The sequence below is a fragment of the Sciurus vulgaris genome, assembly GCF_902686455.1.
Source record: "Sciurus vulgaris genome assembly, chromosome: 3".
Classification (NCBI taxonomy): domain Eukaryota; kingdom Metazoa; phylum Chordata; class Mammalia; order Rodentia; family Sciuridae; genus Sciurus; species Sciurus vulgaris.
The window spans coordinates 4,790,584-4,802,636 of NC_136463.1; positions in this window are offsets into that span (position 1 = coordinate 4,790,584).

Sequence of the window (12,053 nt, forward strand, 5' to 3'; positions counted from 1 at the left end):
GGAGGCCAGGCGAGCATTCCCGGGGCTGAGAAGGTGTTCAAACCATTCCGGCCTCAGCTCACCCTCAAAGCAGAGCGTGAAGATAAGGAAAGTCCTGCTCCACTTGGCGGTGGAGGCCAGCCCAGCTGGGCACTTGGGACAGACACATGTGCTCATAGGCACCGAACCTGGACAGGGAGAACAGAAACGGCCACCTCCAAACCAGGGTTCCTCTGCTGCTGCTGCTGCTCGGTCCTGTTCCACCTTCCCGCCATCCCGTGATGCCCCCTGTGAGGCAGCGAGGCACACCAAACCCAGAGAAGCAGGGCCTGGCTCGGAACCCCCCACGGCCCAGGCAGAATGGAGACCCCCACCCAGGGCTGTTCCATGTACTCTAAATGGGGAGCTGTCCTGAGGCAGAAGAGGAGGAGAGGAGGCCCCTTTGCACAAAGTACGGTGGAAGAACAGGACGTTGAGACCAGAGAGCACACGGGTGGTCAGCGGTGCCCTCAGCAAGGCAGGTGCAGGTGGCACAGAGGGGAGGGGGGCCCAGGGTGGGAGCTGAGGAGCAGGGGTTGCTTTTCTGAGCAGTCTGGGCACTAAGGAAGATGGACAGATGGAGCTCAAGGGGCAGACACCTTGGAGGGAAAGTCTTTGGTTTGTTTTAGGGGCTTATAAGGTGAGAGAGGTGCTGGAGGAGGAGACTGCAGAGGCAGGGGAGAGATGCCAAGGGCCGTCAGTCAGCCCACCTTCTAGAGAGCCCGGGGAGGGAGGGCCGCTGGGAAACAGGTGGGCTGCACCTGACCGCGCACGCGCGGCTCCCAAACGGGTCTGTCCAGACTGCAGAACCTATGAACGAGATCTTATTTGGAAAACAGCACATGTAATTAAATTAAGGGTCTTGAGATAAAATCAGTCAGGATTAACCAGTTTGGCTGAAATCCAATGAAAAGCGTCCTTCAAGAAAGGCAGGGGCAGATCTGGGAGGGAGGAGAGGGTCATGTGAAGAGAGAGGTGGAGATTGGTGTGATGTGGCCACAGACAAGGAGCCACCAGCAGCTGGAAGAAACAAGGGGAGACCCTCCTCTAGAGTGTCTGAAAGGAAAGTGGCTCTCCGGTCTTTTTTCAAAAACATATTTTTAGTTGTAGATGGACACAATACATTTATTTTACTTTATTTATTTATTTAGTTGAAGATGGACACAATACATTTATTTTACTTTATTTTTATGTGGTGCTGAGGATCAAGCCGGTGCCTCACACGTAAGGGCAAGCGCTCTACCACTGAGCTGCCCCCCAGCCGCTCTCCTCCAGCCTCTTGATTTTGGATGCCTGCCTTTCAGAACAGGGAGAGAATAAATGTCTGCTGGTGTAGGCCACCAGTTCATGGTCAGTTACAGCAGCCCAGAAAACTAAAATGCCTCCTAAATTCAGGCTCCTGAGAGGCCAGGACTCTATCAACAGATGGACCATCAAATAGCCAGGAAGAAGGCACCCGGGCCAGCCCGACCAGGGACAGAGAGAGAGGCTGAGGAAGGGCAAGCAGGGCCACTGCCAGCCGGAGCTAGGGAAGCTAAGAGGTCGGCGCAGACAGGGCAGAGGCAGCTCTGCAGCAGGACACTCAGGGAATGTGTGAAACCAAGGGGCAGCGGGGTGATCACATGGGTGGACACACAGCAGGGCACAGCCAGGGCAAGCAAATCCACTGTTTCAAGACTTGCCTGGGCTGGCCGGTGGCAGTTAACACATTCACAGTTTGTGTGACTGTTTGACTTTCTAGAGGAATTTCTAAAATCAGGGGGTTTTTCTCACATATGGTAACAAGTGCCAGCAGTAACCATAGGATGTACTGGAGTCCTTGATCCTGGAACCGACTCAGACCAGAGTCCCCCAACCCTCCCCAAAGGAGCTCCATCCCCTGCCCTGCCTAAGCGTCACCTCTAGACCCGAGCTGTTCACTTTCCCTGCCAACTCACCTCTCCTTGCCCTGGTTGCCGCTGGGTGAAAACAGGGGCCAGAGTGGCAGAGGTAAAACAGGACACCCTCCTGGTGTGTCCCCGAGGGTGGCAACTCCAGTTTTCTAAAGACCGCCTCCTCCTCCTTTCACCCCAGCCTGATACCCAGGCTCACACCCAGGGGTACAAGATGCAGGGGTCCAGCCTCTCCTGGAGTCTGCCTCTCTCGGAGAAGAGGCCCTGGCTGGGCAGCCCTGGCAGGAGCTCTGACCAGCCCCTGCCCCCACCACACCTGCATTTGCAGCTGCAGAAGAAAGGTCAAAGGTCCCACACACCCCAGCATCACCTTGCCTGCCTGGAGGGTGGAGGTGCTGAAGGCTGCTATAAAGTCATGCTGAGTGAGGCCAGCGGGCCCCCAGGACAGGAAAATGACCACACACCAGCGGGGGCAGAGCTCCTCCTGCAGTCTGCCTGCCGAGAGTCCAGCTGTGGGGCAGACACCGCAGCCCAGGCTGGCCCCCGCAGTGCTCCAGGCCTGACCCCACGACAGGACCCCAGGGCAAACCTACTGCTGAAGAGAAAGATCGGGAGCACATTCCCCTAGGTGGTCGCGGGTCAGCATGCTCCCCCTCCCAGGAGGGGAGAGGAAGTGACGTCTCTGCTCAGTGAGATTATGGAGGCTTTCTTCTATACACAGGGGTCCCCCATCTCATTTGCACCCTATTGAAGGACTATTCAAGCACCTCCTAAATGAGGGGCACGAAAACACTGTCACATAGCCATTTCTCCTGTGTCACAGATGAAACCGAGACCCAGAATAAGCTGTTCATCCCCAAATGACATTTAAGAAGTGGTGGCTTGTAACTTGAACCTGGATTTGTCTGTCCTCCTCCACCACCACAGTGGCCCAGAGAGAGATCATCATGTCCGCCAGACTGAGCCCTGTCTATGCTCCCGGACAAGAGGCCCTTCCCTGCTGGGCCTCAGCCAGGACACCTGCTCCCAATAGCAGCAGGTGCCCCAGGAGTGGCCTGATCGGGCAGGGCTCAGAGTGGAAGGGTTTCTGCTCAAGAGGCAGCTGCAGAGTAAGTGTAAGATGATCCTGAGCGTAAGAGGGCCCCCGGCATCCTCAGCCCTCTCCCATTTGCGCACAGCCCTCCTCTTGGGCTCCAATGACCTGCTCCTCGAGAACCTGCCCTTTCTGCCTGAATGAAACCAAAGGCCAAGACCACACAGCTAGATTTAGAGAGAGAACATACCCAAGGGGAGAGTTCATCTTCAAGTTTGGATGAGAACTGAAGGTCAGTTCCCCTCATGTATCCCACCTCTTGCCAACCAAAGGGTAGATATCTGGTTTTGTTAAGGGAGTGAGTGGCTCAGGTGACCACCTCTCAATGTGGCCAAGAAGAAGGAAGCTTCCTGGCACCGGTGTCTTCCCACTGTGGGAAACCAGACGGCCAGCAAGGCCACATGCCCACCCGCAGAGCACCCCAGAGGCTTCCCGCTCCTCAGAATGCAGCCCCACCTGCTGAGGCTGGCCAAGTGGTTCTTTCTTGCTGGCCTCTAGTTTTCTGCTCAAAAGAGGCAGCTGGGAACAGAAGGGACCTGGGCCACTCAGAGCTCAGCTCAGGTCTCAGGAGGGCCAGGGAATACCAGGGCCCTCTGGGATAGTCCCCACTCTTTCTCCTCTCCAGCCAGGGCCCTGGCCTGTCCATCGATCTGCCAGTCTGGAACTGAGCGGTTATGGCCAGCTAAGAAGTTACTACCAGGTAAGTGCTGTCCTCAGGAAACCACAGCAAAGTGAGACCAGGTTGGAGGAAATTCCACCTGCCCGGAGGGTCTCCTCTCAGCTCTGACTGCTGTTGGCCCCGGCAAGAGCAGCCTACCCCAGGACGGTCAGGAGAGGCAGAGGCAGAGCCTGCTGGGAGGGGAGTCAGGGAGGGGTGAATCCTGGACAGGAAGTCCACCACCACCCAAGGGAAAACGAAAGTCCCAGGACATAAATCATTCAAAAGCCTACAATTGTTTAACAAAGGAAAAACTAAGAGACTGCTACCTATACCTTTGCCAAAACTATAAGGCTGTGGAGAGAGTTTTCATTTTGTAGAGCTGCCAGGATGAACTACCATGGAGTATGTTGCAGAGAACGACAGATTTATTGTCTGCAGGTTCTGGAGGCCACGCGTCCAAACTCGAGGTGCCAGAAGAGTCTGTTCCTTCCGAGGCTCTGAGGGAGGCTCCACCTGTTCCATGCCTCCCTCCCGGGCGCTGGTGGCATCTGCCATTCTGGGCACTCCTCCCTCCGTGTGTGGCTCCTCACTCACGTGCATCTGACACGTCTCCACCTCACCTTTCCTCCGTGTGTCTCAGATCTCTTTTCCGCCCATAAAGACACCGGTCCTTTGGATTCAGCCCCTACCCTAATCCCAGAGGATCTCATCTCAAGATCTTCGGCTCAATGACTTCTGCAAGGACTCTTTCCAAGGGAGGGCTCCTTGCAGGTACCCAGGGTTAGGGCTTGGGCACTCCTTTCTAGAGGACACAAGTCAACCCCCTGCAGAAGGCAGCCAAGGCACCCTGGGAAGGGAACACAGAAACATGGAATCCCAGCAGGGGCAGCTGAAGTTGGACAGCAGCTGCATTTTCAAGTGACTGGTGAGTCCAGTGGGCAGATCTACCCCCAGATGCAGGTGGGGGTGCGGTGAACCTCTACATGCAGGGCAGAGGTCACGGAGGGGGAAACACCACGAGGTCTGCTAGAATCCAGCTCTGATAGCGCAGGCCCCGGGGCCAGGGAGTAAAGCCCCTCCTCACGCTCGAAAGCTCTCCAGCCTCTTCTGCAGCCGCATTCAGTGGCTCTCAGGCACGAAGTCTGTGTATACATACACCTCTCCGACTTACCACCTAGGAATTCTAGTCCTGTTAGAGCTGGGGCCTTCTGGGGGAACTGAGGCAGCAAGAAGGCCCCCCTTCAAGCCCTGATTCTTGCTTCAAGTCAGAAAAATTTCAGAATGTCACTCAGAGTAACAGGCACGAGTTTACTGAAGGGATAGGAAGGGAAAGGGGACACTCTCAGGGAGAGAGTGGCTTCTCTCAGAGAGGAGGGGGACAGCATGCTTCTCCTGCACTCTGGTTTTATTGAGGATCCCAGATAAGTTTCCAGAGAGTCCTGCCTGGGTCCACCTCTTGACTTTTGACTGACAGCAGAATGACCTCAGACTTTCAAGTCCCCACTGCCATGACAACTCCAGGTCACCTTGACCCATGCCAACCGGCTCTAATTGGATTCTTGGTCACAAATTCCTACAGATTTTATGGTCAGGAGGAATTATCCTCATCTCCCAGGATTTCAGGGTCTGGTCTATGAAAAGGGTCACAATGTCGCCCCCTTCAGGGTAACTTGGGTTCCTCTTGCCGACATCAATTCAGGTCTGCATTTCTGCTGCAGGTAACAGGTAGTTTGCTGAGGAAGGTGACGCATCCTGTCTTAGGCCAGGCGGGGCTGCAGGCAAATTTCTTCTTGGAAAAGAAAGCATTGGGGGTCCACACGGCGGGCCCCTTTAACAATCATCCCCTTAACCTCATGTTCCCACCACTCACACCTGTCTCTCTGCCCTATCAGTCTAGAGGGGAAAGATCTTGCTTCCAAATGAATTTATGTTTGTTTTGACCATTATTTTCCAGGCTTCCTGTTTTGCATTTTCTGCTTGGGTCAAGGGCAACAAGAGACAGATGAATCAGCTCGGCAGAGCTTACACGTGTGATGCCCTGAGGCAGAACTATTTAACAAGAGCGATATCTGGACAGGTTCTCCGTTTCCCACCCATCCAGTTCTCAGCACCTCGCAAAAAGAAAGTGGAGCATAAGGACAGTCCGGAAGTCCAGAGAGTTATATGGGGGCATCAGAATTCAGGCCACTGAACAAGCCACAGCACCCCCACGCCACCCGGGAGAATCAAGAATGGGGACCACGGGGAAGGGCCAAGCAGAAGCCTCCCCTGAGTGGCTGAGATGAACTTTAACTCACATTTTAATTTACTGTGATGATTCCATTCCTTTTCCACACAAGGCCTGGTGGGGGGTTAGCCACGCAAAAAGGAGACCAGGCAACAAGCTCCAAACCTGCAAAAACCGATCACAGGAGCAGGTTGCCCTCTGCAGGGCATGGCGGGACGTGCGCCCGGGTCTCCGCCACCCCTGGGTTATTTTGCATTTTTGTTTTTGTTTTTATGCCAAGCTCCCAAATCAGCAAGGCCATTTCTACACACTCCATGGCTGTGAGAGACCCTTCCACCTGAGACTTGTTCATTTCATGAGCAAAGCTGGAGTCAAGAACTAGAAGGTCACGACTGAATTTTTTACCCAGGCATCTGGAGTTAATCTGAGCCACCAGCTAAGCGTTGATGGCGTCTGGTTGGCCAGGAACATGGAAACAAACTGCAGTGGACTGGAGATGGGAGAGATTTTATTGACTAGAAATAATAGAAGCCACCGTATCCGAACCCTCACTTTCCTGAGATTATATTTTAGAGAGTATGACATACCTACGGGCGCAGGGCTGGGACCAGAATCCAAGTTTGTCAGTCGCAGGGCTTCCCCCGCCACACTTGAGGGCAGGCAACAACATCAGGAAGAAAACCTGGGGAGAGAAAGGCTGCCGCGGAGCTGTGCCTGGCCCTGTCTGTCACAAGACGTGGCTCAGACCCTCAAGCCCAGCCCTGTGCTCTCCTACTAGGAAGCCCATCCTAGCGTGCAGGGCACTGCCTGTGGTCTATGGTCTGCCTTTAAAGTAAAAGTTGAGAGGGGCTGGGTGTGGCTCGTCGCTGCTTAGCATGCTTAAGGCCCTGGGTTCAATCCCCAGCACCAAAAAAAAGTTAAAAACCTGAGTTTTAATAGTCTAATAGTGAGTGCATGTCACCTGTCAAAATGTGTACAACGTACAACACTAAGTGCAAACTCCAAGGTAAACTGTACTTTGGTTGGTGATGCACGAAGGTAGGTTCAGTTATAACCTATGTATTGCCCATTGCCCTGGCGGGGATGTTGATAATGGGGCAGAGGGGGTATGGTAACTTTCTACTTCCTGCTCAAACTTGCAATGAACCTAAAACATCTAAAACTGATGTCTACTAAAAATTTAATGAATTTATCAAAGTGAGATTTTGGATGTCTCAACTCTCATGGTAAATGGGGGAACCCCAAGCTATGCTGTATGACCGGTCCCAAAAGCCAGCTCCCAAGAGGAAAAGTCCAGGTTAGGCTTTGAGAGAGACCCTGGCTCAGGCACTTGTGAGAAGGCGCCACAGAGGAAGGTCCAGGTGCAGTTGGGGCCTGCGGCACACCCTGCAGATTGCTGTCACCTGATCAGAGCTGCTGACCCATTAGAGGCTCCCTCAGGAATCCAGGCCCGTCAGCTTTAGGGGGCCACCGTGCTGTAGGGTGCAAAGGACAGGCTGCTCATCAGGCAGGGTAGCTCTGCCTGACATAGGCAGGGTCTTTCAAAAACTGAGATGTCCAGCTAGCTAAGGAAAAACCATGGAGAGCCACTGCAGGAATCTTGCAGCTGCTGTAGCACATTACCACAAACCATTGGTTTAAAACAAAGCACACTTTCTCTCTTACGGCTTTGGAGTTCCCGGCTCCAGAATGAGAGTTGGGTGCAGTTCTGTGGTAGAATGCTCACTGAGCATGCATGAGGCTCTGGGTTCCAAAGTCCAACATGGGTCTGGATACAGGCCACATTCCTCTGCAGGCTCTGGGAAGGCCTGTTTCCTGAAGCCTTCTCCAGCTCCTAGAGGCGGCCTGCATTTCTTGGCTTGTGGTGACTTCCTGCATCTTCAAAGTCAACCCCCTGTCTCTGTCTCTGTCCCCATTCCCCACCCCTTCTCTCATATCTCTCTCTCTCTCTCTCTCTCTCACACACACACACACACACACCTCTGCTTCTGACTTTCCATCTCCTTCTCTGACTCTAACCCTCCCTCCTCCCTCTTATAAAGACCTGGATCACATTGCCCCCTCCACCGTAACCCAGGATAATCTCCCCACCTCAGGATCCTAAACTTAAGCACCACTACAGAATCCCTTCTGCTATATATGGGAACTTTTCACAGGCACTGAGACTCAGTACAGGGACCTCTTTGGGTGCCCATTATTCCACTGAATCTGTGTAAGTGCTAAATTGTTTGGGGACACTTTTACTCAAAGAGATACATTTGACCTTTTGAAGGACTGCAGTCCCTCACCAATGCCAAAATCCCTCTGAAGTCTTCAGACTCAGCGAATCCTTGCCACCTCCCAGGATGGTGGTTCTCAAGGGGATGTGGGGGTGGTTTTGCTTCCCAGGAGACAGGACAATCTCGGGAGGCATTCCGGTTGTGCTCACTGGGAGGGTGCTCCTGGCATCTCATGGGCAGAGGCCAGGGATACTGCTCAGCGTCCTGCGGTACTCATGACAGCCTCCTCTGCCCCTCACCCAACCACAGAGAATGACCTGGCTCCAAATGGACGTTTCGCAAGGCCCGACTGAGAATCACTGCTCTGGAATCCTAGAGAGGGACTTGTGAAAGAGTCATGCTCTGGGCCACAGAAGAGGAAAAGAGCCAGTCCCATTCGGAGGATGGAAGAGAATGACCTAGATCCCTCAGTAGCCTGCACACCACAGATGCCCAGCGACACATGGAATCTCTGCAACGCCCACTCCTGCTTCTTAGGCAGCTACAGATCCCTGGGCGGTGCCCTGCTCCAGCCCCTTGCTTTCTCCCCAACCACTCCCTGCTGGTTTATTTGCCTGGTGCAAACACTTGGAGGTTCTTTATTGCCTGGCAGTATTTTCAATCTCATTTTTCTTTGCACCCTGCAGCTCTCTTGAGGCCATTTTTCTTCTCTTCACTCCGGGTGACGCAGGCGGAGGGCATAGAGACCTTTCCGAGGGCAGAGGCGTTAATACTGGCAGGCCCGACTGGCTTTAAATTGGCTTTACCATGCAGTTTCCAAGATCACAGGCAGATGACGGTGAGAAATCTGCACAGAAAAGCGTGAGCTGGGAGATGGGCAGGTGAGGTTGTGCTGACCGAAGCAGGACGGGCAGGCTCAGCAGCTACTTAGCATCTCAGCTGTTGTGAGAATTTCAGGTGCACCTGAGGAGTTTAAACAACGGATCCTTCCTCACACTTCCAAGATCATCCTGACCTACTCTCCTCCCTAGATAATATTAACCCTAAGCTCTATAGGACCTTCGAGGACACCGTGCCCCAACATGGGACATATACCCACGGACTGCTAAGCCAAGCTCCTCCCTGGGTGTCAGTAACTAGATTCTCTTGGACCAAATCCAAGGGAGGGAAAATACCATATTCTAAATTCAACCTCTAAAATCCTAGTTTAAAAAAAAAAAAAAAAAACGAAGTTTGAATAAAAAACAAAAGTAGAATAGACTAGAATCCTACCTAGTCAATCCAACAATTTAGTGAGCTAGACAAAGGCTTCTGTCTGGAGCTGGTCCCCTCCTCCTTGAGCTCCCATCCTGAGCCATAATGTGAAGGCGCTCATCTGTCTCCCAACATCTGTGCTGCCTTGTTGGGAGGCCTGAGGAAGAAGGTGCTGGAAAGGACTCTGAAAAGTCAGGTTAGGTAAAGTCAAGTCTTACTCCACAGGATAAGGTGGCAGAAGTATCTTCACTCAAAAGCACAGGCACAGAAATGGCCTCAGGGTTTGGGTAGCCCTAGGGTGCCTATGTCCTCACTGATTGGCTCTTTTTTTTTAGATCTACCTGACCGTAGAGTGTATTTTGATATTTACATACATGGAGTATAACTTATTCTAATTAGGGTCCCAGTCCTGTGGTTGTTCATGATGTGGAGCTTCACTGGTGATATGTTCACATATGAACATCGGAAAGTGGAAAGTAGTGTCCATTCCTTCTGCTGCCTCCCCTTTCCCTCCGGCTCCCTTCCCTTCCTGCCCCTTCGATCAACCTAATGAACTTCTCTTCTCCATCCCCACCCCCACCCCGGTGTTAGCATCCACATGTCAGAGAGGACATTTGGCCTTTGGCTCTTGGAGATTGACTCATTTCACTCAGCGCATGCTCTACCGCAGGATACATCCAGGTCCGGGCCTTTTTTATTTGTAATTCTCCTGAGTGTGGAGCAGTATCTCCTTGTGGTTTTAATTTACACTAACCTACTGACTAGGGAGGGATCTTGAACATCTTTTTATGTGTCTCTTAGCCATTCACATATCTTCTTTGGTGAAAGCAAGATTTTTACCGATTTTAAAATTGGGTTATCTTATTATCAGTTAGTTATAAGAGTTCTCTATATATTCTGGATATAAAAGTTTCCCTTTTCATCAGGCATATAATCTGCAATATTTTCTCCCACTCTGTGGCTTGCCTTTACATTTTTGGAATATTGGCTCTTGAAAGACAAACGTGTTTAATTTTGATGAGCTTCAATTCATCCATTTTAAAAAAAGCATCATACCTTTCGTGTCATACTTAGAATTCTACCCAGCCAGGGTGATGAAGATTTTCTTCCACTTCCTCACATGGTAGTTTTATAGTTTCAACTTTTACCGTGATGTCTATGATCTACTTTGCTTTAGTGTTTACATATGGTGTGAGGTAAGGGTCTAGCTTTATTCTTTTGCAGGCAAATATTCAATTTCTTGAAAAGATTATCTTCTCCTCATTGAATTATCTTGGAATGTTTGTCAGAAATCAACTGACCAGGGGCTGGGGATGTTTGCTTGCCTAGCATGTGTACTTACATGTATTATTATTTTGTTTTGATTTGTTGTGCATGTAATATTAATTTCATTTTCAAATTGCTGTATGGTTGATATCTGTATATTGTTTTTGTATCCTTCCACCTTGCTAAACTTTTTAGCTCTAGGAGTTATTGGGTGGATTCCTGGGAGTACTATCATGAGATTGTGTCATCTGTGAGGATTAGTCCTATTTCTTCTGCAATCTAGGTGCTGCTAGAGGTGAGCATACCTTGCCTTTATCCTAATCTTCAGGAAAGAGTGCTTTGTCTTTCTCCTCCAGGTGTGAGGGTAGCTGTGGGCTTTTCCGTGTTGCACCAAGTAAGTGGAAGAAGTTCTCTAGTCCCACTCTGTTGAGAGCTATTCATTTTCTGTTAGCTTTTTCCATGCATGTGTTTTAGATTTTGTCAAGGGCTTTTTCTGTATCTAAGAGACAATCATGGAGTTTATTATTCATTTTATTGATATGGTATATCATTGTAGCATAATAAAGATACACATACATATTTGGTCAAATATATATTTATATATGAACTTATATATTTATATATTTGTCCAATATAAATTATATATGTATATATACACACACTCATATATATAAGTATATATATATAGGTATATATGTGTATGTATGTATGTATGTATATATGTATGTATATAGTATATAATATATATATGTATGTGTATATATATATATATATATATACACACACACACATACATATAGTCTTTGTCCCAAGTTCTTGGCACAAAGTTCCTAAACCCCAGGCATTTCCTGAATAATAGGAGTGTCTTGTGTTATTCATAGTGACCACAGCTGAGTTCAATTGGCCTGAATTAGGATGCTCAACTTACAATTTTCCGTTTTTGCAATGGTACGAAAGCCATATGCACCCAATATAAAACATACTTTCAATTTTGAATTTTGCTCTTTTCCAGGCCAATGACACGAGGTGCAATCTTATCTTGGGACGCTGGGCAGAAGCAGCAAGCCGCGACCTGGCTCAGCCACACGGCCTCAGGGTAAACAACTGATCACTACAGTGTTCTGCGTCCTGGGAGGTTTGGTAAGTTCCATGTTTTAAGTGCTTTTCAGCGTACGATATTTTCAACTTAAAACAGGCTTATCAGGATGTACCCCCCACTGTAAGTCCAGGAGCATCTCTACATACTAATGAGGTGACTTGGGTTGCTTCCAGAGGGGGGTTGGTTGCCTGGGAAACCAACTGCACAGGATCCTATGTTGGAGCTTCACCCAATTTTCCTCTGGTTGAAATGCAGGCTGGGACTGAGTTCTGTTACCAGTGGCCAATGATTCCACCAGCCACACCGAAAGGGTGCATCCGGATG